Below are 24,345 nucleotides of genomic sequence, written 5' to 3'. Positions count from 1 at the left end.
TGAATTAAAATGAAGGAAATGGTTGTTGTTTCATGTTCTTTTGATGAAAAATGGAAGATATGTGAAGTTGAGCCAAACAAATGAGCATGCATGTGCCTTAGATGCTAAAGGGAAAAATCGGCTAACATGTTGTGCTTTAAAATGATGAAATGGAGATTATGCTTAAGTAAAAATCATAGATATGTGATGATTGATTGGTGATATACATGTTTAAATAACATGCATGCAAGATAGGTGTATGAAAGAGTGATTTGGTAATAAATCTGCTTGGGACAGCAGCAGTAACGTGACTTTGGAAAATCACCATAAATTGTGGGAGATGAATTAGAAGCTGAATAAATTATGTAATTAAAGCTTATTGAGTCTAGTTTCTAATGAAATAAACAAGAACATATTTTGAATTCTGTACAATGAGAAATTTGATTCGTAATGAAGAGTGGTCAGATTAGTCAAACAGTGAAACATGGGAAATTTTGAGAAAAATCTGGTATTGATTGGATAAACCAAAATTCTGAAAATTTTATGGATAGAAGATATCTGAGTCTATTTTCAGGAAAATTAACGGAACTTGATTTGGAGTTTCGTAGCTCCAGTTATAAATGATTTAGTGACTGTTGCTCAGGAAGACAGCTTGCAGTGAAATTATGATTATGTGGTAAACATTGACAAAAATTTGTTAATGGGTTGCTTATTGATTTCTTATAAGCTTACTATGATCTGTAGGTGTGGTTGGCCGAATATTGTAAGGGATTAATACGTAGTTTGTATTTGAATAGTTAGATTAACGTGTTAGTAATCCAATTGTAGGCGGTTCGTGTGTGGATTTCGTCAGCATATCGTCGCAATCAGGTGTGTAACTAACACCCTCTTTCTTAGTCTGGATCGGCAAAAGTCAAAAAGTCGAAATGCCGAAAATCGGTATTTTGTAGATTTGCGAGTGTGCGAATGCTCGTGAGGTAAATCGATTAATGTTTTTAGTAAGCTGCAAAATTTGGACTGCAAAGTGTATGATTTACGTGCCTCGATATTTTTGGGCTTAATGGGCCAAAATTTGAAATGATGGGCCAACGGGCCCAATTCGTAAGAACTCTCGATGCGTGATTCTTTAGTACGTGAAAAGTAGGAATATGCATGAAAAACCCTAAAATAGATAAATTATGAAATACCTTTAAAAGTGGAAAATTTACAATTTTACCCCTAGTAGATAAATTCTTGAAATACCCTTAGGGTTAAATTAACCTAAATGCATGTTTGATTTGTTGTTATTTATGCATGCCATGTTGTTATTATCGATGCATGGGATTGGGATATTGACGGAGGAAGTCTTGAAAGTGGCTTGTCCACGTCTTGGAGGCTTTGCCTCAATTCTATCGATAATCGAGCAAAGGCCGCAATGTGGAGTGTTAATTTGGGTGGGTTGAGCTATTCCCACATGGAGTGTATGGTGGTGCAATGCGGAGTGTAGTGGTTGGTGGGTTGAGTAGTCTCCCAAATGGGCTTGCATATGTTTATTGATGTTGCATGTAATTTTGAAATGGGCCTATGGGCCATCTTTATTATCTGAATAAGGGCTAAGGCCCGTTTATTATAATCTGAAAAGGGCTCGCCCAGATACCATCATTACTGAATGGGCTTAGGCCCAATGGGCTTGAGCTGACTTGGACTTTGAATGGGGTTTCCTTACACACTGAGTTTCCCCAAACTCACCCTTTTATTTTCATCCACGCAGAAATCCCCAACCATAGTGGGCTTGGGTGAGGGAATTGAGTGGCCACCCGCTCGAAAGTTTGATTTTCTTCGGTGAACTGAACATCCTTTTATTTACGTTTGAAGTTTTGGGTTTTAAATGTAATAAGGCCGCTTATTTATTTTGATGGTTTTAATATGTATTACTAAGATAGGTATTACTTATTTTAACTGTTGAAATTGGATAGCTTTAGGCGCGTTTTCAAAAACAACAGTTGATTTCAAAATAACACGACAACAAGAAAAGCTTCCAATGAAAGTATTTTCCAAAATTAATCACTTTTCCTAAAAATGACTTAATCAAATCGGTTTCTAGAAATATCCATGACATTAAGGTGTGGCAATGGCGGTATGCATGTCTAGGATTGGATCCGAAGGAGCTTGGTATTAAGCAATCCGATGGACTCACCACCTCTTTTCGGTTTCCTACGGTGCAGACTTCCATTCACTTTAATCCTTAATAAATTAATCTTTTGAACATCAAGTACGATTTTCTGGACTTAGAATGGAAATATTTTTTTAACGTTTTTGATGTGGCATGCCGGATCCGGTCATAACTTCTGGGCCGGGTTTGGGGTGCTACATGGTGTGTTTGGGAGGATATGATATACTGGTGTGTTATGGAGGGTTTATAATATTCTGGGTGTGTTTGGGTTGGATATTCTGGTGTGTTTGGGTTGGATATTCTAGTGTGTTTGGGAGGAATCCGCGTATCTATCAGAGTCCGAGTCTTGTTAATAGAGGTAAATAAGTGAAAAGATAAATTGAGTGAATTTGATTGATTGAGCTATTGGAATGAAATGAGAAATTGAATTGAGAATTGAAATTGAGATATGAGATTGAAAACATGAACCAAAAGGTTCATGAAATGAGTGAAGTTCAAATGGATGATGATTGATGTTAGAATGAATTAAAATGGTATATTGTTAAGAAGTAAAGTGTGAATACAAATGAACTGTGAATATATTGTAAAGAATTTATACGGTAAGCAAATGAAAAGAATTGAGCAAATATGTTGTTGTGTTTGTTATATGGCTTGTATAGAATTTTTATGGTAAGTAAATGAAACTTATCTATAAAATAAATAAATGAATAGTTATATTTGTTATTGTGATTTTAAGTTTAATTGTTATATTATCAAGTATTTGGATTATAGAAATACCACTGAGTATACCATACTCAGCGTACGGTTTGTTTCCATGCGCAGGTAAAGTGAAGATAGAACGTTGAATCAGCATCCCAGGCCGATCCCGAATTCAATGAGGTAAAGTTTGTTAATTATGGGTAATGGCATGTACCTAGGATGTCTTATGTGTGTGTCATTTTGAAATTGTAAATGTAAGGATGAAATAAATAAATTTAGGTTTGGTTATGGTATAAAATAGGATTTGACTAATTTGGTATGAATTTGAATTTTTGTGAGACAATGTCAGATTGATTTTTGAATTCCCTATTTTGAATTGGGAAAATCATTAAAAATTGTATAAAAATAATTATGAGCTATAATTTATATGCTTAGAATATTTAATGAGTCTATTTTCAAGAGATATAAACGGGAACATCATCCGAGTCCTATGCTATGAGATAATTAAATTTTAGTAAAAAAGGGTCGAAGTTGTCAAATAGCAGACCAGGGGTAACTTTGAGGAATAAACTATACTAATTGGCTATATTAAAAATTCTGAAATTTTTATGGTAGAAAGGTATATGAGTCTAGTTTTAAGGAAAATTAACGGAGCTTAATTTCAAGTTTCGTAGCTCCAGTTATAAATATTTTAGTTACTACTGCTCAAGAAGACAGCTTTGACATAAACATAAAAAAATAATGGAATTGTGTGTAATTATTTTGTAAACTCCGATAATGCTCCATAACCCTCTTCTGGTGACGGTTTGGGGTTAAGGGGTGTTACAATGGGTTTCTGACACTGATATAAACTTTGAGAGCATCTCTTCAAGGTTTGGCTTATTTTCATGTTGGTAGGGTGGTTGTTGGTAGCCCGGAGGATGTTGTGGTCTTTGATTTCCTTGAACGCCCCACGAGAAATTAGGGTGGTTCCTCCAACCTGCATTATAAGTGTTACTATATGGATTTTGAGGTCGAGGATTATTACCCATGTAGTTTAATTGCTCGTTATCCATGTTGTGGCCATAAGGTTGGTATTCCGAATGGTTTGTTCCACCGCTACTTGCTTCGCACTACATTACTGGGTGAACCTGTGAAGAACTAAGAAAACTATCAATCTTTTTATTCAAGAGTTCTACCTGATTTGAAAGCATGGTGACCGAATCGATGTTATAAACACTGGCTATTTTTGTTGGCTTTGTCCTCATGACTTGCCACTGATAGTTATTCAGTGGCATCTCCTCTATTAACTCATAGACATCTTTCAGTGTTTTTTTGTTGATGGTTCTGCCCGCCGCTGCGTCAACCTTTGCCGAGTCAAAGGATTCAGACCATTGTGGAATATTTGAACTTGGAGCCAAAGCGGTAACCCATGGTGAGGGCATTTTCTCAGTAAGTCCTTGTATCTCTCCCATGCATCGTAGAGGGTTTCTAAATCCATCTGCACAAAAGAAGAGATGTCATTACGTAATTTAGCCGTTTTAGCCGGCGGAAAATATTTTAGTAAGAATTTTTCAGTCATTTGTTCCCAAGTAGTAATTGACCCTCGTGGTAACGAGTTCGACCACTATTTAGCTTTGTTCCTTAATGAAAAGGGAAACAACCGAAGACGTATGGCATCATCAGAAAAGCCATTAATTTTAAATGTATTGCATAGTTCTAAGAAGTTGGCTAAATGAGCGTTGGGATCCTCATCCTGCAAACCATCAAACTGAACAAATTGTTGTATCATTTGAATAGTGTTAGGTTTTAATTTAAAAGTATTTGCAGGTACAGCAGGTCTAACTATGCTTAATTCAGTTCCTGTTAAAGAAGGTTTAGCATAATCATACATAGTACGTGGAGCAGGATTTTGATTAACCGCAATTGCAGGAGGTAGCTGATTGCCTTGGTTTTCAGCCATCTCTTCAGTTGGGGGTTGAGTATCGTCTTCTTGCTCGTTCTCCGTGTATCTTAAGCTGCGCCTTATTTCTCATTGGTTTCTACGAATTGTACGATCGATTTCTTCGTCAAAAAGTAATGGTCCCGACGGTTTCTTCTAGTCATAAACTATAAAATCTGCCAAGAGAAAGAAAGATTAGGTTAATAAATAATACTAATAACAAAATTAAATTAAATTGTAAGAAAAATAAATGGCTAAAGTAATAAAAATTGAGTGTTCCTAATATCTTAGTTCCCCAGCAACGGCGCCAAAAACTTGATATCGTGATTTCGTGATAGGTTTTAAATATTTATAATTATTCTTTCTTAAACTAACTATTATTGCGATTTAGGCAAGTGTACCTATCGAACAGTAGTATAGTTTTAGTAAGACCGGATTGTTGAACCCAAAGGAACTAAAAGTACTAGTAATGACTGTCTTTTTATTATCTAGCCTAAGAATAAAGAGGATTTTGTTTTAACTAACTAATTATCTAAACTAAGAATGCACAGAGAAAAGAATTGGGGAATTGATTTTGGGAAGAATCGATTAACTTAAGACAATATCTAAGGAAAAATCCACCTAGACTTTACTTGTTATTCTGGCTCCGAATCGAACGATTTATTCATTCAACTTGTTCTGTAGAGATCCCTAAGTTATGTTATTATCCCTATTCAAGAGTAATAACGTCTAATCCCTAGATTGAATAACCGAGACTTTTCTCTAATTAACACTCTAGGGTTGCATTAACTCGATCTATGGATCCTCTTATTCGGTTTCACCCTAATCCGGCAAAATCTTGTCACCCTATGTCTAAGCGCGCAATCAACTCCGCTTAATTATGACAAATGTACTCTTAGACAGGTCTATTCCTCCTCCTAATAAGAGCTTGTCTTGAATCAAGTATCCGGGATATTAAAACAAGAATTAAGAACACATAATTAAGAACAAGTTAAATATTTATCATATGATTCAGAAAATAATAACAAGATTCGTCTTAGGTTTCATTCCCCTTAGGTATTTAGGGGTTTTAGTTCATAACTAAATAAGAAAACATCTCAGAAGAATAAAGAATACAAAACATAAAGAAAATGCAAAACTCCTGAAGGGAAATTGAGTAGAGATCTTCAATCTTGATGATGGATCCGGCTTCTGAGATGGATCAATTGGCTTTCTTGGAGTAATTCCTTACCCCCTATTCTCCGTCTCCCTTTTCTTCCTTTTCTAGGGTGTATTTATAGGCTTTGGAATGCCTAGAAGCCCTCAAAATTAGCCTTTTCCGAATTGGACTCAACTTGGGCTCGATAGGGACACGCCCTTGGCACACGCTCGTGTTCAATTACTTCAGGCCGTGCTCGAGGCTGCCAAATTGACACGGCCGTGTGGTCTACCCTTGTGAGGAGGTCCAGGCCGTGTTGATTTCGTACCTTGGCCCATTTTCTCCATTTTTGGCCCGTTTCTCGTTCCTTTCACTCTCCTATGCTCTCCTAAGTATAAAACATGAAATTAAAGTATTAGGAGCGTCGAATTCACCAATTCTAATGGGAAATCATCCATAACATGCATTAAATATGGGGTAAAAATATGTATAATTTACGGTTTCTCACTGCTTTGGGCCTCTACACAGAGGAGTTCATGGCTTCAGAGAATTTCTTACAGCTTCACTGTCACATACACTATTCACCATCTTGCTGTTGGACTGACCTTACGGCGAGCACTGTCCCTTATGACGCAAGTCGCTCGAAGGCGACTTCTCTACCTCCAGCATTACGCTACATTCATACCATCTTGGCTCACACTTTAACTGGGAGGAGAGAGAGCACCGAAGTAGTTAGCGCCATTGATGCGTACTTCTTATGGAGCATGGCGAATGACCATGTTTTTGACTTAGCATAATTCATCGCCCTCACCTTTCGCCACCAGACGGATCGCCATAGGAGGGGCCTCATCTGCCTTGGCCCTTACGTGACTCACACTAGTTGGCCAGATGTCTCTTCAAGGAATTTCCAACATGATCCATATGAGGAAGATAGAGCGACGCCGTGGATAATCAACCTAGGGTTAGACGTTGTTAGTCTCGAGAGAGATAATAATATAAATTAGGGATTTCTACGGATCAAGTCAAATAAATAAATCGTCTAATTTAAAGTCAAATAACAAGTGAAGTCTAGGTGGATTTTTCCTTGGGTATTGTCTTAATCAAATCAGTTTTCTCAAAAGTTTTTCCCCAATTTACTTTCTGTGCATTCTTAGTTTAGTAGTTAGTTTAGATAAAACAAACCCCTCTATTTTTAGGCTAAATAGTAAAAAGAAAGTTAATACTAGTACTTTTAGTCTCGTAATGACCTAATTTTAGGTTGGTGTCGAACGTTGATTCGAGATCACTAATTCGACAAATGAGTAGGAAATATTATTAATTTAGTTAGTATAAGTTAAATGTGAAGTTAGGAAAAATTTTGAAATAGTGAAATGTACAATATATATATATATATTAAAATAATTAGAATTGAAAACGAGGTATCGAGACCTCGTGAATTTTAAATCGAGCCATAAATATTTTTATAAATATTTATGGAGTGTTAATAAGTTAGTATTAAAGTTTAGTCAAGAAATTTTAAAATCTTGATAGCTAATTGAACAAAAAGGACTAAATTGTATCAAATGCAAAATTGTGGGAAATGATTAAATAGCTTAAATGATAAAAGAAAGAGGGTTTAAAAGGCAAATAGACCCAAGGTCTATTTGGGCTGGACGGCAAGAGCATGAAATCACCAAGAAAATAAGGGAAAAATTGGAAAATTGCAAAATTTACTTAATAAAGCTAGGACTAAAGTGGAATTATCTAGATTTCTCTTTATTTTTTTGCATTCTCATCAGAAAAAACACCATGGAAGCATTCTCTTAAGCTGGTTTTTCATATTTTTACTGCAAGTAAGTTCAATTCTTGATTATTTCTTGAAATTTTTGTGTTTTTATGACTTTTACAACTAGCTCCATTTGTTGAATTCATTAGTTCTTGATTCTATGAAAGAAATTGAAAGTTTCTATGAATATGTGCTGGAAGAATATGATGATTTGATATAGAATTAGAGCTTTAAATTGTTTATATGCTGATTTTATTGAAAGAATTGAATAGAAAGTGAATGTTTGGGCCCTAAATTGTAAAAGAGTTTAAAGTTAGAGTTTTATGTGGAAATTCTGAATTTCAATAGTTATGAAATAACTTATAATGTCTAGGAAAAGTATTAATTGAGAAAATTAGTTTAATTGAGGGTTAATTAAGTAAGGACTGAATTGTATGAATCTGTGAAATTTGGGGCAAAATGAAAATCAACATTTTGCACTAAAACAGTTTTGGACAGCAGCAATAGTCTAACTTTGAAAAATCTCCAAAAATTTTAGAAATCTAATTAGAGGATGAATAAAATATGAAATTAAATATTATTGAGTCTAGTTTCTTATAGAAGAAACGGTGTAAGCAATGGAATTGTAAATCATGAGATATAATAAGTTTTGTGAGACAATGTCAGAATGATTTCGGGTTCCCCTGTTCTGACTTTAGAAAATCATAAAAAAATTGGATAAAAATAATTAAGGAATTAAGTTTATATTTTTAAAATCCTTAAAGAGTCTATTTTCAATAGAAATAAGCGGGAACATCATCCAAATCTCGTACAATGAGATAATTAATTCTTAGTGAAGAAGGGTCGGAACTGTCAGACAGCAGAACAGAGGTAAATTTAAAGAATAAACTGTACTTATTGGATAAACCAAAAATTCTGAAAATTTTATGGTAATAATATAAGTAAGTCTAGTTTCATAGAAAATTAGCGGATCTTAATTTTGAGTTCTGTAGCTTAAGATATAAATAATTTAGTGACTATGACGCAAATGGACAGTTTTGAATATACATAAGTAAATAGTGAAATTATTGATAATGTTACTTGTTGCATGTTATATAAATTAAGGATGTGGAATGGAGAGGAGGAGGAGGAAAATATGTATGAATATTCAGCTAGCATGGCTAATTTGTATGTTTTAGGCTCATGGACTAAATTGAATAAAAGTAAAATTTTATGGGCAATTTTGTAAAAAATGTTAGAAATGACCAATTTGCATGAAATGGATTATTTTATTATTTAAATTACAAATTTGAATGAAATTATTAATTTAGCTCAAGGTCAGGGAAAAACATGTTTTAAGGATTAAATTAAAAAGTGTTGAAATTATGGAAAATTCTGACATTTTATAGAATTCATAGGTTGTTATCAATTTGTGTGAGAATAACGGCTAGAAATAAGGATTAAATTGCAATTATTTTATTTTATTTTAACCTAAGGATGAAATCGTCATTAATTAAAAGTTTAGGGGTAAAATGATAATTTTGTTTAGAGCATTAGTTGAATGTATTATAACATGAAATAAATGAAAACGAAGATCAAATTTCTTTATAAAGATCCGGATGACTTGAATACGAGACTTGAACGTGGAAAAGAAAAGATATCGGATTAATGAAATATCTGATAAATGAATCGGTAACTCCGGTAATGCTCCGTAACTCTATTCCGGTGACGGATTCGGGTTAGGGGTGTTACAAGTTCCTTTGGGTTCGACATCTCGGTCTTGCCATAAGCTATACTACTGTTCAATAAGGTGCGTTTGCCTTTGTCGTGATAATAGTTAGTTTTCAAGAACGGTCAATTATATATTTTTTTAAAACTTATCACACTTTGAATCATCACAATCAATCTTTTTCAACTTTTTCGAGCAATCACTAAGATAATGGGCAAAAGAAACATATCCAACACATATCCTACTCATTATTCCTCATTCTTCAATTTTATGTCTTCATTTAAACCATCTTCAACAATTTGTACATTACTGTTTCAGTTGCGATACATTCTCTGGTGTAATTATTCAATCAAACAAATTCCCTTCATACACAGTTACAGTCATATAACTCTGTTTAAGCTTCAGGAATTCTTTACATCTCTGATCAAGAAATCTCTGACAGACATATATTTCTTTCAGAATTTATTTTGGAAAAATTTCCAAATAACCCTTTTCCACCACTAGTAAGCTGAATCTTTTAACAGAAATATCATACATTTCTATCATTTAATCGGTGAACAGAACAATTCATTTACAATCTTGATAATATTCTCTAACTAGATTTCAGTTCTTTCAAGATTATTTTCAGTTGAAATTCTCAATTCTTCCACACTATATTTACGGAGTATTAACAACAGATAACTTACCCGTTCAGACAGGCTCTGTACCTTGAAGCACTTCGAGAACCGATTGAGAAACAAGAGGGGTAGATATCGTAATAGATACAGTTTCTTCTATTCGCTGAGGAGCATCAGTTATAATTTTAAATAATTATGTAAAATCTCTTTCTATGTTATTTCATCAGTCAACATTCAGTAATTAATTACTCATTGAGTTAATACTCAATATTACCGATTCAGTTTCCATCTAATTCATGAGACTATTCGTTTGCAGTATACTTTTTGTAATCAATACCATCGATATGTTCATCTAACATTTCAACTATGAAACAGAAACAAACAATTATATCAACATTCGATCCTGACTCAATTTCGATTTAATTATGGCATGTACCTCTAGACTCAATTCCAAGATCGATTTAGTCTGAGAATCGGCTAAACCTGAATAGATTTGATACCACTAAATGTAACACCCCTTAACCCTATCTCGTAGTCGAAACAAGATTACGGAGTATTACCGGTCACTACAGTTCAATTACAATTAATAGAGAAAGAAATACAATTTAGTTCATAAAATATATCTTAATGTTTCTTTAATGGGCCCTCGAGACTTAAAATGTATGTTAAAATCGAACCGGGACTCAATCGGAAGCTCATAAAATTTTTCATAAAATTCTTAAATTTCCTTTTTATGAACAGTACCACACACCCGTGTGACATATGTGACACACCCGTGTGGCCACACTGTGTGGCTCACATGCTCGTGGAGCTCTCTGACTTTTTTCTATGAAGAAATTAATTTCACACGGCCAAGACACACGTCCGTTTGCTCAGACTGTATGGCAATCTGTTTTGTAGCATTTTAGGTACAGGGGACACACGGCCTAACAACATGCCCGTGTGCAAGCCGTGTGTCTCACACGGTCTGGTCACATGCTCATGTGCCAGGCCGTGTGGACTCAATAATGAGTTTGTCACACTTTACTAGTCAACCCTGCAAATTTTAATCCATAACCATTACAAAACCAATTCAAACACATTTTAAATATTATCCAATACTTAACTTTAAACCTTTATCATGTATCATTATCAATTATCAAATTATTTATTTCACTATTACAATCATAATCCAAAATAACACACTTAAGACATCCTATGTACATGCCATTATCAACAATTAACATGCTTTACCTTATTGAGTTCGGGATCGGCCTAAGATGCTGATTCAACGGTCTGACCTTAACCTAACCTGCGCACGGAAAAAAACCGTAAGCTGAGTATGAACTCAGTGGTATTTCTATAATCCAAACACTTAATAACATAAAGTACACTTAAAATCATATAACGATCATAAATATTCAATCATTCATTTCATAGATAAATTCTTTATAACTCAATTAATCTTTATCATCTATTAACTCGATTAACTTTTCAAATAAATTCCCAAATCATCTGAACATTAACATTTTCCATTCATATGTCTTACTCATACTTTAGTTCACTATTCAGTATCCGTAAATAATATTTAACTATCACATTTCCTTCAATAATCTATTATATTTCAAGCCCAATATCGCTTAATATTTTTAGTATCAATCAATTTATCATTATCATTCAATAATAATTAATTATTTAATAGCAATCAGTTATTCAGTAATGGTCATTTATTCAGTAACAGTCAGTCTTTCAGTAATAGTCAATTATTCAGTACATTTATTTACCCCTATCAACATGACTCAGACCTGGACGATACACGGATCCAACCCACACACCAGGATAGCATACAGTGTTTCATCAGCCGAAACTGAAATACACCGTGTCGATAAAGATAAAGAATAAGATGGCGGTACGAGTACCTCATCGAAATGAATCCTAACGATAATAATAGTAATAAGAAGGTACAGTACCTCTTGAATGAATCCTAACGATAATAATGAAGGCGACACTTATAGTTTCTCATCGACACAAAGTCGGAATATCCCTGAACACTTCCAATCCTATGGCATGCCAACTATATCCGACTAGCCCGATAATGTTAATAGGGTATTCAAGAACTTTCGCCATTCATTCAAGACATATTTCACTAATCGTATATATTTTCAGTTCAAAATATATATATTTCAATTCATTTTACATTAACAAATGTTCAAATTTCTCATTAATCATATATTTTCTATCAATTTAATCATTTCCCAAATCAATATATTGTTCAATATAACATACATTCATATTCAATACCACACCAATCACATATATTCAAATAAATTCAATATATTTTAACATATACCAATTAATCCATTTCAATCATAAAACACAATAATTCTTGTCTTAACATTTGCCATATACTTTAAATAAAATATAACAATTAATAACTAAGTTCGGATTATAGAGATACAAACCGTAATTTTCGAGTTATCCCTCGTCAACTTTGTCTTTTCCTTGCCTAGCCGAGATTTTCCAGCACAACACTAGCTACGAAAATCAATTAAATATTATCAATATATTACCATTCAATTTTCATATTGAATATGTAACACCCCTCACCCGTATCTAACGCCGAGACAAGGTTCGAGGCGTTACCGGACTTAAACATTTACAACATGCAAAATCAGGCCACAAAATTTTTGTCCAAAATTAAAATATCTTAAACACATGCATATCGTCCCTTATATAGGCCTTTGAAGCCTATAACACACATGTTATAAAATTAGGTCCCTATACATGCCACTCACTTGATATTTCTAATATTTAAATTAATTCTCCCAAAAGTGATAGCTTGATAGTGTGATTCTGCCTCCGACGATCTCCAACCCCGAGCCGACCTGCCAATACTAAAGAAATGGAGAGGAGAGGTAAGATTTACGCTTAGGAAGCCCATATGAAATTAATAAGCAATTACTAACATGCTTTTCAAGATAAAACACTATAATTGTACAATTATACATGTTCAGGTTAAGCTATTTTATTGAGTTACAGTTACTAAATCATTTATATCTGGATCTACAAAACTCCAAATTAAGTTACATTAATTTTACTTGAAACTAGACTCATATATCTTTCTCCCATAAAATTTTAAGAATTTTTGACTTATCCAATTAATATAGTTTATTCATTAAAATTTCCCCTGTTTCAGTGTTTGTCTACTCTAACCTTTGTTCACTATGAATCAATTTTCTCTCTGTACAGAATTCAAATAGCTATGCCGTTTATTTATCTTAAAAATATACTCAATAAGGAATCTATACATGTAAATTATAACTCCTAATTATTTTTTCACAATGTTTAGTTAATTTCTCAAATAGGAACAGGGGATCTCAAAGTCATTCATACTCTGTCTCACAACAATTTAAATATCTCATAACATAAAATTCAATTGCATGTATTATTTCCTCTATGTGAAACTAGACTCATTGACATTTAATCTCATATTTTATTCAGACCCTAACTCAATTTCCACAATTTATGGTGAATTTCCAAAGTTGCATCACTGCAGTAACCCAAAACTGCCAAGGCTAAATTTACTCAATCACAACTATTATTCACTAAATCCATACAATATCATTTCATCCATCATGGAAAGAACACATAATTATGCTTCATAGGCATAGATCCATAATCTTAATGTCATCAAGTATCAAGACTTATTCCTTATCATGTCATTTTCATTGTCATTTTCATAGTATTCACCAATACTATATACATCATATATCAAGGCATCACACATAAGTGTAGTGTACATACCTGTACAACTTGTAATTTAACTTAAGAACATACTCACCAATGGCTTGTCTCATTGGGACCATTATCGAATACTCCGTCAAATTACCTGTTGAACACTCGGATTATAATAGGATACACGGAATGCATGCACATAAGTGTCATGCCCACAGCTAGACAAATTCAATAGCTTGCGGAATATATGTGTAGCCAAGCTACCATGTAACCCAACCATAAGTGAACTCGGACTCAACTCAAGGTGTTCGCATCCATAAGTGAACTCAGACTCAATCAACGAGTTCGGATGCCTAGTTACATCTCACAAACTCGGACTCAACTTGACGAATTCGGAACTCAAATATCCTAGTGACATGTCACTTGTATCCTAATCTATTCCTAAGGTTCAAACGAGATTTTTCCTCGATCATATGCCTTTGCCATCTTTCTCGTGATGTCAATATCGATACTCTGGTGGTAACTCATATTTTTCAAATATTCCACATAATTTGTATAATAATTCAACAATAATCATAACATGCAACAATTCGTAAATAATAATCATCATACCATTATAAATACATCAACAACATATAGTAATGTTACATCATTTACATAATATCAAATTATTCACATATATGTATACTTACTATTCATATAATATCATAACATTAACATTAAAATACACATTGCATTATTAAAATCATATGAACTTACCTCGTATGCGAAAATGATCATTTACCATTTTGTCCACAACTTGGTATTTTGCCGATTTTAGCCCGAATTTCGATTTTCCTTGCTCTATCATTTCAAATATAGCCTAATTAGGACTCATATTATTCAAATCGACCCAAAATCATATTTTGGAAAAATTACAATTTTTCCCCTAAACTTTCACATATTTACACTTTTACCCCAAATCTCGTAAATTAAAATTCACTCTATTTTCTTATGTTTTATGACATGCTGATCATTTTTCCCTTCTATAGAAACATCCAATTCTCACTCTAACATGTATTTATGAACATTAGGTATTTTTACCGATTATGTCATTTTACTCGTTTTCACGTAAAATCGCTTAGCAAAAGTCGTTTATCTAACACCCAACCTTCATTTTCTATCATTATTCATCAAAATATATGCATATTATTCATGGGTAAATTTTTATACATGAACCTTAGCTCAAATTAATGGTAGAAATAAGTAGAACAAGTTACTGGGATTTCAAAAATACATAGAACATTAAAAACAAAACTCGGAATCACTTACTATGAAGCTTGGAAGCTTGGCCAAACCCTAACCATGGCTGCTCTTGGTACATTCTACTGTAGCAAGAAGAAAGGGACACATTTGGGGTTTAAAATTTGTCTTTTAATTCATTTTACCCCTAAATGACCAAAATGCCCTTTTTACTATTCTTTCAAATTTTACCCAAACAAGGCCATTTTTGTCCAAAAAGTTATAAAATGGTTTAATTATCACTTAAGGACCTCCTATTTAAAATTTCATGACAATTAGACACCTCTAACATATAAAACTCAACTTTTTTACTTTTTACAATTTAGTCCATTTTACTAAATTGAGTGCCCAAACATCGAAATTTTCGAACGAAATTTTCACGAAATAATTTCGTGAAATCATAGATCATAAAAATATAATAAAAATGAAATTTTCCTCATCGGATTTGTGGTCCCGAAACCACTGTTCTGACTAAGCCCAAAATCGAAATATTACAGAATATTTCAGTTTCCATCCATCTTTTGCCTAAATTCTAATTTAGTCCTTAAATTGAGACTAACTTTTATTCTTCACATTTAACTCAATATTTTCATTCAATTTCCACTTTAGACTAATTTCAATACTCTAATTTCAGCATAAAACCATAATTTTGAAATTCTTTCAATTTAGTCCCTACTATTCAAAACTTATGAATTACTTTACAATTCAATCCTTATTTCACTCCTAATTTGAATTTCTATCAATTTAACCCTTAATTCTTCAATTTATTCAACATGAACAATATCTAGAAATCTAATAACTTTCAAAATATCAACTTAATTTCATCAAAACCTTATTCCAAAGCTTCTAAAACATTAAAATTAAGTGAAAAGGGCTAAATTGACATACCTATTTAAACCTCAAGCTTCAAACCTTCAATTTTCCCTTTCTTCTTTCTTTCTTTCTTTCCCTGCTTTTCATTTTGCCTATTCTGTTTCTTTCCATCCTTTCCTTTTTCTTTTCTTTTTTTTATTTCATTTGTTATATATATATATTTATGTATTTATACTTAAATAATAAGAATTATTTATTTATTCATATGTATATTATTAATACATTTGTATCCATTTATAACCATACATTTGTCATAACTTAATATATTCATCATATAATATTAATTTAATAATAAATTAATCAATTAATAATAATTTAATATATTTTAACACATAAAAACCTCAGATTTTTATGCTTATGCCGCCTCACTTAGGAAAAATGGCATAATTGCCATTTTGGTCCTTTTCATTTTCTTTTAATCTACAATTAAACTTTCACACTTTATTTAATTTGGTCCTTTTACTTAATTACTCTTAATTAAGCTAAATTCACTTAATTAAACTCTAATTAACCACTCATTTTACTTTGTAAATATTTTTAATAAATATTTACGAATCCATTTTTCAGAAACGGAGACCCAAAAATTCACTTTTCGATAACAGTAAAATTTGGGTCATCACAAAGAGAGTTTGCAGCACTTGCTAATCGTGCAAAGAAAGCTGAAGAGCTAAGTAAAGAAAAGAAGAAGGTAAATAGATAAGCCCGATCCTCTGGGAAAATACCTATTAGTAGGTCTCAATCATTTTCTTCAAAGAAATCAAAGAGGTATCAAGAAGGATCTACTACTTCAGCTGGGTATTCTGGTAAAGAGCATGGTTCTCAACACTTTAATCCCAAGTCTTCATCACCGTCAGTGACTAGTATTGGAAGTGTGGGAAACATGAAGCCAAAATGTAAAAACTGTAACAAATTTCATTATGGGGAATGCCGAATGAAAACCGGTGCATGTTACAAATATGGTTCACATGATCAGCTTTTGAGAGATTGTCCGGAAATTGTTGAAAGAGATGCTGAACAGGCTTTTAAACCAGGTAGCACTGCTTCAAGGGGTAGACCACCTAGACACCCCAAAAATGTTAGTGGTAGCTAAAGAGCTACAAAAGATTCAAATGCTAAATCTGAGGCTCGAGCTCCTGCAAGAACATATGCAATACGTGCCCAAGAAGATGCTTCAGCACTAGATGTCATTACTGGTACTTTTTCTTTATTAGATACTAATATTACTGCATTAATTGATCCTAGTTCCACACACTCGTATATATGCACAAATTTAGTAAATGTTAAAAATTTACCTATTTAATTCACTGAATTTGTGGTGGAAGTTTCAAATCCTTTGGGTCAATGTGTAAAGGTGGATAAAGTTTGTAAAAACTGTCCACTTATGGTAAAAGGTAAATGTTTCTTGGCTGATTTAATGCTACTACCTTTTGCTGAATTAGATGTGATATTGGGAATGGATTGGTTAAGCCAACGTGATGCAGTGGTTAATTGTAAGCAAAAGTATATTGTGTTGAAATGTCAAGACGGTGAGTTACTTCTTGTTGAAACTGACAACCTAGATGGATTATTTAATATCATTTCAGCAATAGCAGCACAGAAATGTAAGAGGAAGAGGTATGATGCTTATCTTACTTATGTGTTGGATACTAAGGTAACTGAGTCAAAGATTCAGTCTGTGCCAGTTGTATGTGAGTTTCCAGACGTGTTTTCGGAATAATTGTCTGGCTTACCACCTGTCAGAGAAGTGGAGTTGATAAATCGTAATTTATACATATTTTTACCCCATGGTTAACACATTTTATGGATGATTTCTCTTTAAATATGGGGAATTCGATGCTCCTAATCCTTTAATTTCATGTTTTATACTTAGGTGAGCATAGGAGAGTAAAAGGACTGAGAAATGGACCAAAAACAAAGAAAACAGGCCAACATTGGAAATCAGCATGGCCTGAGACCACACGCTCGTGTAGGTTTAATAGGCTCTAACACGGCCTGAACCTCCGCACAAGGGTTAACTACACGACCGTGTCAAATTGGTAAGATCGAAGCACGACTTACACGGGTAGATCACATGCCTGTGCCCATTTAATAGCCTTGATCACGGCCTTAAGTAATCGCACACGGACGTGTCACTCAGACTTGTCCCTGCCGAGCCCAAGTTTAGTCCAATTCAGAAAATGGCACTTTTGAGGGCTTTTAAGCATCCTAAAGCCTATAAAAACACCCTAGAGGAGGAGAAGAAGGGGGACGCAGTGTAGGAGGCAAGGAATTACTTAAAGAAAGTTGATTGATCCATCTCAGAAGCCGGATTCATCATCAAGACTGAAGATCTCCCTTCAATTTCCTTTAGGAGTTTTGGGTTTTCTTATGTTTTGTTATCTTTATGCTTTTGAGATGTTTTCTTTTACAATTATGAACTAACCCCCTAAATACCTAGGGGGAATGAAACCTAAGACAGATCTTGTTATTATTATCTAAATTGTATGATAAATATTTGACTTGTTCTTAATTATGTGTTCTTCATTCTTGTTTTAATATTCCAGGATATTGATTCAAGTTAACCTTCTTATTTAGAGGAGTAATAGACCCTGTCTAAGAGTAAAATTGTCATAATTAAGCGGAGTTGATGCGCACCTAGAGATAGGGTGACAAGTTTTTACCAAATTAGGGTAAAGCCTAATAAGGGAATCCATAGATCGAGTTAATGCAATTCTAGGGTGTTAATTAGAAAGAGATTTCAATTATTCAACCTAGGGTTAGACGTTATTAATCTAGAGAGAGATAAAACATAACTTAGGGATTTCTATGGATCAAGTCAATAGAATAAATCGTCTGATTCAGAGTCAAATAACAAGTGAAGTCTAGGTGGATTTTTCCTTAGGCATTGTCTTGATCAATCGAATTTTCCCAAAAGTATTTTCCCAAGTTTTCTTTCTGTGCATTCTTAGTTAGTAATTAGTTTAGATAACCAAAACCTCTTAATTTTTAGGCTAGATAATAAAAAGGAAGTAAATACTAGTTCTCGTAGTTCCTTTGGGTTCAACAATCCGGTCTTGTTGAACTATACTACGGTTCGATAGGTACACTTGCCTTAATCGTGATAATAAGTTAGTCTCAAGAACGATTCATTTATAAATTTTTAAAACACGTTACGACTATCATGCATCAGGAGTTCTCTATAGATCTAATTCCGGGAACAACACCAATATCGATAGCACCTTATCGAATGGCCCTTACTGAGTTAAAAGAGTTGAAGGCGCAGTTACAATAATTAATTGACAGGGGTTTTGCTCGACCTAGTTTCTCACCATGGGGTGCTCCAGTGTTATTTGTAAAAAAGAAAGACGGATCTTTGAGGTTGCGTATTGATTACCGGTAACTCAACAAAGTCACTATAAAGAATAAATATCCACTGCCTCAAATTGATGACTTATTTGATCAGTTGAAGGGAGCCACTGTATTTTTAAAGATTGATCTTCGTTCAGGTTATTACTAGCTCCGGGTGAAGGATTCAGATGTTCCAAACATAGCTTTCAGAACTAGATATGGTCATTACGAGTTCTTGGTGATGCTATTTGGATTAATAAATGCACTAGCAGTGTTTATGGATTTAATGAACAGGATTTTCAAACCGTACCTAGATAGGTTTTTCGTGGTATTCATAGATGATATTTTAGTTTATTCTCGAAGTGAAGATGAACATGCTAAACATTTGAGGATTGTGTTGAAAATTTTACGGGAAAAATAAATGTATGCCAAGTTTAGTAAATGTGAATTTTGGCTACGAGAAGTTAGCTTTCTTGGTCATATCGTATCTGCGGAAGGCATCAGGGTTGACCCGACCAAAATTTCAACAACTATTAATTGGAGTCCACCAAAGAACGTGTTAGAGGTAAGAAGTTTTCTGGGTTTAGCCAGATATTATCGGAGGTTTGTTAAAGGATTTTCAATGATTGCTTCTCTGATAACTCGTTTTTTGCAGAAAGATGTAAAATTCAAGTGGAATGATAAATATCAGCAGAGTTTTGATAGATTAAAGACTTTGTTAACTGAAGCACCTGTATTGGTAAAACCTGAATCAAGTAAGGAATTTGTAATTTACAGTGATGCATCTTTAAATGGTTTAGGTTGTGTTTTGATGCAAAAAGGTAAAGTGGTTTCCTATGCTTTAAGACAACTTAAACCACATGAAAGAAATTACCCGATACATGATCTTGAACTGGCAGCCATAGTATTTGCATTGAAAATATGGCGGCATTATTTATATGGTGAAAAATGTCATATTTACACTGACCATAAAATTCTGAAGTATTTAATGACACAGAAAGACTTGAATTTGAAGCAACGCAGGTGGCTCGAGTTAATAAAGGATTATGATTTGATTATTGACTATCATCCGGGAAAAGCCAATGTTGTGGCGGATGCACTGAGCAGGAAATCTTTGTTTACTTTAAGAGCAATTAAAACCTGGTTATCTTTGTCAGATGATGGTTCAGTTGTAGCTGAATTGAAAGCTAGACCTACATTTATACAACAAATTTATAAAGCACAGAAGAGTGACAATGAGTTGCAAGTTAAACGAGAGCAAAGTCAAAAGAATTCTGATTCAGAGTTTCAAATTGGTTCTAATGATTGCTTGTTGTTTAAAAACAAAATATGTGTTCTGAAGAACTCAGAACTGATATAAAAGATTTTGTACGAAGCTCATAATAGTACAATGTCAGTTCATCTCGGTAGTAATAAAATGTATAATGATTTGAAAAAGATGTATTGGTGGCCGGGAATGAAAAGAGATATTTCTGAATTCGTAGCCAAATATTTAATATGTCAACAAGTGAAAGCTAAGCATCAGGTGCCTTCAAGGTTATTACAGCCAATCAATATACCGGAGTGGAAATGGGAAAGGATTACCATGGACTTTGTAATGGGATTGCCTATGTCACCAAGAAAGAAAGATGTCATTTGGGTAGTGGTTGACCGGTTAACAAAGTCGCACATTTTATACTGGTACGTATGGACATTTCATTGGATAAATTAGCTGAATTGTATGTCTTTGAAATTGTTAGATTGCATGGTGTACCAGTTTCTATTGTTTCTGATAGAGATCCTCAATTTACATCCCAATTTTGGTATAAATTGCAAGAAGCACTGGGGACACAGTTGCATTTTAGTACTGCATTCCATCCCCAAACTGATGGCCAATCAGAATGGGTGATTAAAATTTTAGAAGACATGTTACGGTGTTGTTTGCTTGAATTTGAAGGTAACTGGGAAAGATACTTGCCTCTGATTGAATTTGCTTATAATAATAGCTACCAATCCAGTATTAAAATGGCACCGTATGAAGCTTTATATGGTAGGAAATGTAAGACACCATTGTACTGGATAGAGCTCAGTGAAAAGAAGATTCATGGGGTTGATCTAATTCGAGAAACTGAAGAAAAGGTAAAGGTGATACAAGACTGCCTGAAAGCAGCTTCAGAAAGACAAAAGTCTTATGCTGATCTTAAAAGAAAAGAAATTGAGTTTGAAATTGGTGATAAGGTATTCTTGAAAGTGTCACCCTGAAAGAAAGTTCTCTGGTTTGGCCGTAAAGGAAAATTAAGTCCTCGGTTTATTGAACCATATGAGGTCATTGAAAGAATTGGACCGGTAGCTTATCGGTTAGCATTACCACCAGAACTTGAAAGAATTCACAATGTTTTTCATGTGTCAATGTTAAGACGGTATCGATCGGATCCATCACATGTTATTTCTCAAATTCAACCCAACATGACATATAGTGAGGAACCAATTAAGGTCTTAGCACGAGAAACAAAAGAGTTGAGGAATAAAAAGATAACATTGGTAAAGGTTCTTTGGCAGAAACATGGAATTGAAGAAGCTACTTGGGAATCTGAAGATATCATGAAAAGGCAGTACCCGAATCTCTTCACTGGTAAGATTTTCGACGACGAAAATCCTTAAGGTGGGAGAGTTGTAACAGCCCAATTTCAGTGAAATCAGAATAGTGGTTTCGGGATCGCAAATCCGAGTCCAAAAAATGAAATTATTTAAATTTCATAAAAGGATAGGTATTATGATAGGAATATTACATGAAAATTTTTATCGAAAAATTTTATCAATTATGTGTCTAATTGCAAAAAAGACTAAATTGAATAAAATGTCAAAGTTGAATTCTAGTAGTTATAAGGATTAAATAGCTATAGAACTAAGAGTGAGAAGTCCTTATATGGCAATTAGACTATTGATGAAAAACATGTAGATATTTTTAATGAGTCATCCATGGAAAAATTGAAAAGGTTAAGGATTAAATTGGAAATTGAATTAAATAAAGTATGATAAATGATTAAATAGAATTAAACCCATTTTGTATCATCTTTTTCTTCATAAAATACATGGAAAACCTAGGAGAGAGAAGAAATTTCTCAAGCTTGATTTGGTAAGTTCTATGTCCCGTTTTTAGTAATTTTTATATTTTTGAGATCGGGAAAGCTTAATTTCTTTATTTGAGTGATTAAATTGAAAGAAAAACAAAGTTTAGAAAATTACCCATGGATGAATATGCTGTAAATTGAAAGTTTTTGATAGAAAATGAAAGGTTATTGATAGATAAATCCCTTATACAAGGTGATTTTTAGTGAAAACATGAGTAGGGATTAAATTGCCAAGTAGTGAAGTTCTTGAAAAAATTCTGAAATTTATGAAATACATGTGCTGTAAAGTTATATTGGAATTTTGAATAAGCTTGGAATAAGGAGTAAATTGCACGAATTTCAATTTTCGACCACAGGGATGAAATTAGAATTAATTAAAAGTTTAGGAGCAAAATGGTACTTTTGCCTAAAATGTGAAATGAGCTTGATTGAATGTAAAAATCATAGAATTGATGATTAAATTTATTTATATAGATCTGGAAGTGATGAACAAAGAAAAAGATCGAGGGAAAGAAAAAGTTTTGGATTAGTAGATACGATCAACTGTCAAGGTGAGTTCGTATAACTAAATTAAGCATGTAAATGTGCTGAATTGATTGTTAAACTATGTGCATCATGTCTTGTATTCGATAAGTACATGTAATGAACAATTATTGATTTGTGACTTATATAAATGATGAAATGGTGCATGAATCCGTTTGAATATTGATTTCCGATTGGACAGGTGATTACCGTAAATATGATATCTTGCATATGTTGCAATAAAGGTTTTCCCTAAAGGATAATATTTTGATCTCATTATGAAAAGGAAATGTATCCCGAAAGGGTAATACTTGAAAAGGACTTATGTACCCAAATGGTACAACTTAAAAAAACTATGTACACTTTGTGTGTACACTTGGAAAGGTTAGGTATACTTTGTGTATACCATATGAAAAGGAAGGTATACTTTGTGTGTACCACTTGAAAGGAATGTACGCCTCAAGTGTACAACTGGAAAAGGAAAGGTCCATCGGAAATTCAATAATTCAGCGGTAACGACATACATAGTGATAAAAAGAGAAATGGCATGATGAGCTCATCCATGTATTTTAGTATTTTTGGAAACTAATCAATTGGTTGAATGAACGTGTATAGGCCTTATTTGCTAATTGACTAAGTTAAAGGACATATTACTTAATGTGTAAATTACTTGATGAACATGAATGGTAAGTGTATTTTAGTTATATGAACTTACTAAGCAACATTGCTTACTAGGTTTATTTTTCCTATTTTATAGTTCTCAAAGCTCGTGAAGGTTGGATTTGGGGTCGGAGTTATCATCACACTATCAATCCCTTGATTTTGGTATAAATGTTAGACTTATTTTGATATAATGGCATGTATAGACTAATGTAGACAAGTATTACTTAAAAATGTTGGTTTGTAATCTAGCCATTGGAATGTCTAGTAATGTATGTTTTAATGATGATATGGTATGGTATTGTAACATGAGTTGTTTTTGGTTAATCAAGTTAAGTAAAACCATCCATGAACATAAATTGTCAAATTTTATGTAAGAGTAAGTTTAGAAGCATGATTGAAATAGGAACATATCAATTTGAATATTGGAAATTGGTTGAAGAGGATGGTATATACTTGTAAATTTTCATGCGGGAAAATGGTTAAGTTTGGGTGAGAAATAGGGCTAGAAAATGACCTTATTTTGTTTATATGGGTAAGACATATCGGCGTGTGTCTAGGCCGTGTGTGACACACAGATAGCCCACGGGCGTGTGAAATGACCGTGTGTCCCTTGTATCCTTAAATTTGAAGTCAGGATACTACACGGGCAAAAGACACGGCCGTGTGTCTTGGTTGTGTGAGGGACACGGGTTTTGAGCACGGTCGTGTGTCAAAATCATTTAAAAATGGCTTAAAATGGTGAAAAATCAGTTTGCCACACAGCCTAGCCACATGGGCGTGTGCCCAGGCCGCGTGCCTCTCTGATGCTTAATAAATTGCAAGTCAGAATTCCACACGGGCTGGCCACACGGCCATGGGATCCCCTATAATAGCCGA

General features: G+C 33.6%; 1 non-coding gene across 1 annotated transcript; it reads left to right on the top strand.

The window, feature by feature from the left end:
- The first annotated feature begins 4,236 nt into the window (after window positions 1-4,236).
- On the top strand, window positions 4,237-4,343 carry LOC128286364 (small nucleolar RNA R71). The gene has a single exon (XR_008276907.1). It is a non-coding gene; the product is annotated as a small nucleolar RNA R71 (small nucleolar RNA).
- Window positions 4,344-24,345: the final 20,002 nt, after the last annotated feature.

The sequence above is a fragment of the Gossypium arboreum genome, chromosome 12 (assembly GCF_025698485.1).
Source record: "Gossypium arboreum isolate Shixiya-1 chromosome 12, ASM2569848v2, whole genome shotgun sequence".
Classification (NCBI taxonomy): Eukaryota; Viridiplantae; Streptophyta; class Magnoliopsida; order Malvales; family Malvaceae; genus Gossypium; species Gossypium arboreum.
Note: the sequence above shows the minus strand (reverse complement) of the source record. Positions and strands in the feature narration are given on the sequence as shown.